This window comes from Theropithecus gelada, chromosome 1 (genome assembly GCF_003255815.1).
Source record: "Theropithecus gelada isolate Dixy chromosome 1, Tgel_1.0, whole genome shotgun sequence".
In the NCBI taxonomy this organism is placed as follows: Eukaryota; Metazoa; Chordata; class Mammalia; order Primates; family Cercopithecidae; genus Theropithecus; species Theropithecus gelada.
Genome location: NC_037668.1, coordinates 16,499,901 through 16,506,971, shown reverse-complemented (window position 1 = coordinate 16,506,971; position 7,071 = coordinate 16,499,901).

Here is a 7,071-nt window from a genome sequence, read left to right as displayed (position 1 = left end):
AGGGAAGAAGTCCCAGATGATGGGGATGGCGTAAGCACATACAGGAAAAAAACATAATACAGGACATTCTCAGGAAGTGGTGATATATGTCTGGAATGTAGGTTGTTTGAGAGATAAGTGAAAAAGGAAAAAGATCAGATCACAGCAAGCTTTAAAAAAGTTGCTCCAGGCCGGGCGTGGTGGCTCACGCCTGTAATCCCAACACTTTGGGAAGCCAAGGCGGGTGGATCACCTGAGGTCAGGAGTTTGAGACCAGCCTGGTCAACGTGGTGAAACGCTGTCTCGGCTGGGCACGATGGCTCACGCCTGTAATCCCAACACTTTGAGAAGCCAAGGTGGGTGGATCACCTGAGGTCAGGAGATCAAGACCATCCTGGCTAACCTGGTGAAACCCTGTTGCTACTAAAAATACAAAAATTAGCTGGGCATGGTGGCGCGCGCCTGTAGTCCCAGCTACTCGGGAAGCTGAGGCAGGAGATTCGCTTGAACCAGGGAGGCAGAGGTTGTAGTGAGCCGAGATAGTGCCACTGCACTCCAGCCTGGTGATAGAGTGAGACTGTGTCTCCAAAAAAAAAAAAAAAGAAAGAAAAGAAAAGAAACGAAAAGAAAAAGAATAAAGGGAATAAAAATATAAGAAGATGCAAATACAATAATAACTTCTGGATTCAGAATTCTGCTACCTAGTCTTCACCTGTTTTCCTCTCCAGTTTCAAACTCCCCTTCCTTCCTTCCTTCCTTCCTTCCTTCCTTCCTTCCTTCCTTCCTTCCTCCCTCCCTCCCTCCCTCCCTCCCTCCCTCCCTCCCTCTCTCTCTCTTTCTCTCTGTCTTTTCTTTCTTTCTCAGAGTCTTGCTCTGTCCCTGTCGCCCAGGCTGGAGTGCAGTGACACGATTTCAGCTCACTGCAGCCTCTGCCTTTCACATTCAAGTGATTCTCCTGCTTCAGCCTCCCTGATAGCTGGGATTACACCGCCACCACACCTGGCTAATTTTTGAATTTTTAGTAGAGACAGGGTTTCGCCATGTTGACCAGGCTGGTCTCGAACTCCTGGCCTCAAGCTCTCTGCCCATCTTGGCCTCCCAAAGTGCTGGGATTACAGGCATGAGCCATAGCACCCATCTGTAATTTGTGATTTTATTAACTGTCTACCCACTGAGCTTAGATTATGTTTTAGTGTCTGCATAGTGCTTGGCACATACTGTGCTCAATAAATATGTGCTGAAAGAATAAAGTCAAAACATATCCAAAACCAGGATATGAGGGGAAAATGGTAGTAACATAGGAGTCACATGTTATAATGTTCATTTACTTCATTCTTGGGGAGGTCTTTTATTTTCTCTCTCTCTCTCTTTTTTTTTTTTCAATTGAGACAAGAGTCTCACTCTGTTGCCCAGGGTAGAGTGCAGTGGTACGATCTCAGCTCACTGCAACCTCTGCATCCCAGGTTCAGCAGATTCTCTGCCTCAGCCTCCTGACTAGCTGGGATTTCAAGCACCCACTGCCATGGATGGCTAATTTTTGTATTTTTAGTAGAGACGGGGTTTCTACCATCTTGGCCAGGCTGGTCTTGAACTCCTGACCTTGTGATCCACCGACTTCAGCCTCCCAAACTGCTGAGATTACAGGCGTGAGCCACCGCACCTGGCCAAAAACATTTTTTTTCTTTTTTTTGAGATGGAGTCTCGCTCTGTCACCCAGGCTGGAGTGCAGTGGCGCAATCTCAGCTCACTGCAACCTCCACCTCCCGGATTGAAGCAATTCTTCTGACTCAGCCTCCTGAGTAGCTGGGATTACAGGCATGTGCCACCACGCCTGGCTAATTTTTTTGTATTTTTAGTAGAGACGGAGTTTCACCATATTGGCCAGGCTGGTCTCGAACTGTGATCCACCCACCTCGACCTTCCAAAGTGCTGGGATTACAGGCGTGAGCCACTGCACCTGGCCACAGATTTTTTTTAGAGACAGGGTCTTGCTATCTTGCCCAGGCTGGAGTACAGTGGCTCAGTCACTGCTCACTGCAGCCTCGAACTTGTGGACTCAAACAGACCTCCTGCCTCAATCTCCCAAAGTGCTGAGATTACAGGAGTAAGTCACTGTGCACCCTGGCCAAACAATGGTATCTTAAATGTGCAAAACACTTTTGAATTTGCAAAACATTTCACCTACAGTATCTTATTGGATCCTAAGAAGTAGGCAGGAAGGTAGTATGTCCACTTACAGAAGACAGAGTCAGACTTAGAGATAAGTAGTTTATCCAAAGCCATACTCCAGAGATGAATCTAGCTAAGTCTCACTGACTTTCAATGGTGCTCTTTCCACTGTATAATCTACAGGAAATGAATAGTACTTTTTTGAGCAATTTCTACTTTGAAGCAAAATGAAGATATTTTGCACTTAATTGGATAAACTTCAGTTATTTGGAAAAGTATTCAGGATGGAACAGTCCTATGTTTGTTTTAGCTGAGGTTTTACCATGGTTAAGATCAGTACTCTCATATCAGTTCAGAAAGAGTAAGTTTAGTGTGATTTAAAGCAGTCAAGTAAGTCAGCCTGACATAGCTGGAGATAGTTCACAGCTTTTACTCTTTTTTTTTTTTTTTTTTTTTTTGAGACAGAGTCTTGCTCTGTCGCCCAGGCTGGAGTGCAGTGGCCAGATCTCAGCTCACTGCAAGCTCCGCCTCCCGGGTTTACGCCATTCTCCTGCCTTAGCCTCCCAAGTAGCTGGGACTACAGGCGCCCGCCACCTCGCCTGGCTAGTTTTTTGTATTTAGTAGAGACGGGGTTTCACCATGTTATCTAGGATGGTCTCGATCTCCTGACCTCGTGATCCACCCGTCTCGGCCTCCCAAAGTGCTGGGATTACAGGCTTGAGCCACCGCGCCCGGCCGATTACTCTTTTTTTGTTTTGGGTATTTATTTATTTATTTACTTACTTACTTACTTACTTACTTATGAGACAGAGTCTCGCACTGTCGCCCAGGCTGAAGTGCAGTGGTGTGATCTCCGCTTACTGCAACCTCTGCCTCCCAGGTTCAAGTGATTCTCCTGCCTCAGCCTCCCGAGTAGCTGGGATTACAGGTGCGTGCCCCCACGCCCGGCTAATTTTTGTATTTTTAGTAGATACTGGGTTTCACTATGTTGGCCAGGCTGGTCTTGAACTCCTGACCTCATGATTCGCCCAGCTTGGCATCCCAAAGTGCTGGGATTACAGGCGTGAGCCACCGTGCCCATCCTATTTTTATTTATTTTTTTTGAGATGGAGTCTCACTCTGTCACCCAGGCTGGAGTGCAGTGGCAGGATCTCGGCTCATTGCAACCTCTGCCTCCCAGGTTCAAGCGATTCTCCTGCCTCAGCCTCCTGAGTAGCTGGGATTACAGGCGCGCGCTACCATTCCCAGCTAATTTTATGTATTTTTAATCGAGATGGGGTTTCACCACGTTAGCCAGGACTGTCTTGATCTCCTGACCTCATCATCCGCCTGCCTTGGCCTCCCAAAGTGCTGGGATTACAGAAGTGAGCCACCGTACCCAGCTTGTTTTTTTTTTGTTTGTTTTTTTGTTGTTGTTGTTTTGTTTTTGTTGTTATTGTTTTTCCTCTGAGCCACAGGATGTTTGTTTGTTTTTAATCTTTGTTGCATTTATTTCTTCCTCTACTTACTGCATGCCAGGCATTATGATTAAGTGCTGGGGATAGAAAGATAAAAGACAAGCTTTCTGTTTGTTTTTTTTTCTTTTTTAAAGATGGAGTTTCGCTCTTGTTGCCCAGGCTGGAGTGCAATGGCGCGATCTTGCCTCACCACAACCTCCACCTCCTGGGTTCAAGCGATTCTCCTGTCTCAGCCTCCTGAGTAGCTGGCACTACAGGCGCCTGCCACCATGCCCAGCTAATTTTGTATTTTTAGTAGAGACGGGGTTTCTCCATGTTGGTCAGGCTGGTCTTGAACTCCCAACCTTAGGTGATCTGCCCACCTCGGCCTCCCAAAGTGCTGGGATTACACGTGTGAGCCCCTGCACCTAGCCACTTCCTGTCTTTAGACTAAGTGGTAAACATGAAAAATCTTAATGGAAGTATCCAATAAGCAATTGTATACATGAGTCGAGAACTCAGGAGAAAGACCTGAGTTGAACACCTAGATTTTATGGTAAGCAGCATATAAACAGTTTATTGTGGCAGGGTGCGGTGGCTCACGCCTGTAATCCCAGCATTTTGGGAGGCCAAGGTGGGCGGATCATGAGGTCAGGAGATCGAGACCATCCTGGCTAACATGGTGAAACCCCATCTCTACTAAAAATGAAAAAAAAAAAAAAAAAATTTAGCCGGGTGTGGTGGCAGGTGCCTGTAGTCCCAGCTACTCAGGAGGCTGAGGCAGGAGATCAGGAGGCTGAAGCAGGAGAATGCGTGAACCCAGGAGGCGGAGCTTGCAGTCTTGCAGTGAGCCGAGTGAGCCACTGCACTCCAGCCTAGGTGACAGAGCAAGACTCCATCTCAAAACAAAAACAAAAACAAAACAGTTTATTGTAACTGTTGGTTTTGTAACTGTTCTTATTGTTGGATTATCTTGACCAATGAGAATGTGTAGAGCAGAAAGAGGTGGCTAAGGACATGACCATAGGAAACATTAGCTTTAAAGGGAGTTCAGAGAAGGCTAAGAAAGGTTATATTAGGCTGGATGTGGTGGCTCACACCTGTAATCCCAACACTTTGGAGGCTGAGATGGGCAGATCGCTTGAGGTCAGGAGTTTGAAAGCAGCCTGGCCAACATGGCGAAACCCTGTCTCTACTAAAAATATAAAAATTAGCTGGGCGTGTTGGTGGGTGCCTGTAATCCCAGCTACTCCGGAGGCTGAGACAGAGAAGGGCTTGAACCCAGGGGGCTGAGGTTGCAGTGAGTGAGCCAAGATTATGCCACTGCACTCCAGCCTGGGGCGTCAGAGTGAGACTGTCTTAAAAAAAAAAAAAAAAAAAAAGCCATATCAATAGAAGTGAAACTATCCATTCATTAAAAGTATATATTTATTAAGCCCCTAGTCTCTGTCAAGAGAAAGAAGGACCTCAGGAGCCAAAAGAAGAAAGCATTTCAAGGAAGGGGGAGTCAACAGGGTCAAATGGCACAGAGAGGGCAAAAGGATAAAGACTGAAGAGTTGTTCATTGAATGTGACCAGGAGGTCACTGGTGGCCTTAATGAGAGCAATCTCGGTGGACTGATGGGGGCAAAAACTAAAATGATTGAGAATAGGAATCATGAAAATGGATATAGCAAGTATAGGTAACTCTAGAAGCTTAGCTATGAAGGGAAGAGAGACATTGAGTGATGACTGAGTGCGGACAAGGATCAAGAGAAAGTTTGGAATGTTTTCCTTTTAATCATGGGAGTTACTTGAGCATGTGTATATGCTAAGGGGAAAATATCAGTAGAAAAGGACAGGTTAAAGATGGTGGCTGACGTCGGTAATCCCAGCAGTTTGGGAGGCTGAGAGGGGAGGATCACTTGAGTCTAGGAGTTCAAGACCAGCCTGGGCAACACAATGAGACCCTGCTTCTTCTTCCTTTTTTTTTTTTTTTTTTTTAAGTTAATACCTTCTGTGTGCAGGCACTATGCTACAAGGAAAGGATACAGTGTTGAGCAAGATAGAAAATCAGGGACTGCATAGAACTTCTAGTAAAGTCATAGGTGAACCTTCAACAGGAGATACAGATGGCATTCACTAGGATGAGAGAGGCATGATGATGCAGCTAAGTATATCTGTAGAGAGCAAAAAGTTGGTGGAATCCTCACTTTATTATCTCTATGTTCTCTGAAGATGGAAAAGGGTTTTCCTGAGATGAACAAGGAAATGGTAAGGAAAGGAACTTGCAAAAAAAGGAGGAAGTTTGAAATAGCTCCCTGGGGACTAGAAGAGAGTGCTTTTCCAATCCAATGTGTGGGACGTGTGATTTTCTTTTTTTGAGACAGAGTCTCACTCTGTTGCCCAGGTTGGAGTGCAGTGGTGCAATCTCGGCTTACTGCAACCTCGGCCTCCCGGGTTCAAGCGATTCTCCTGCCTCAGCCTCCCAAGTAGGTGGGATTACAGGCACATGCCGCCATGCCTGGCTAATTTTTTGTATTTTAGTAGAGACAGGGTTTCACTGTCGTTGCCCAGGCTTGTCTCAAACTCCTGAGCTCAGGCAATCCACCCACCTCGGCCTCCCAAAGTGCTAGGATTACAGGTGTGAGTCACTACGTCTAGCCAGGACTGTGTGATTTTCTTCAAAACACTAAGGGAGTAGGAAGAGAGGGTTTTGTTTTGTTTTGTTTTAACAGAGTTTCTCTCTGTGTCACCCAGGCTGGAGTGCAGTGGCACGATCTCGGCTCACTGCAACCTCCCGTCTCCCGGGTTCGAGCAATTCCCCTGCCTCAGCCTCTTGAGTAGCTGGGATTGCAGATGCCCATCACCATGCCCAGCTAATTTTTTTGTATTTTTAGCAGAGCTGGAGTTTCTCCATGTTGACCAGGCTGGTCTCAAAACTCCTGACCTCAGGTGATCTGCCTACCTCGGCCTCCCAAAGTGCTGGGATTACAGGGGTGAGCCACTTCACCCAGCCAAGAGAGTCATTTTGATTTGTCCTTCAAAATAGCTCTCAGGTTCATTTATTTCTTTCTAAACCTGTTCCCATCACCTTTGTCTGATTGTCCCTCTCCCCTCAGCTTTAGACCTATTTTCTTGCTAGTAGGTCTCTGTCTTCTTGCTTAAAAAAAAAAAAAAAAAAAGAAAGAAAGAAAAAGACAAGTTGCACCCTTGTCAAAAAGACATCAAAATGCATCTTGTCAAAATGACATCCTACTCCTGTCAGATGATTTTAACCAGTTCACCTAGGCATTCCAGGCCTTCTGTAATTTGTCTTCCCCTTTTCCCTCTCCTTGCTCCTAACTAGTGCCTTTCCCACATACCAGCCTCACAGCACCTTTTTGTTATCCATGCTGCAGGCTCCTTGTTCATCAAGTAAAAGCTTTTGCTGAAGCTGTGTCCCTCGGGAACATTTTCTTCTTTTGCACCAAGCCAACTCCCACCAAAGTTTTCCTGTCCTCCATGA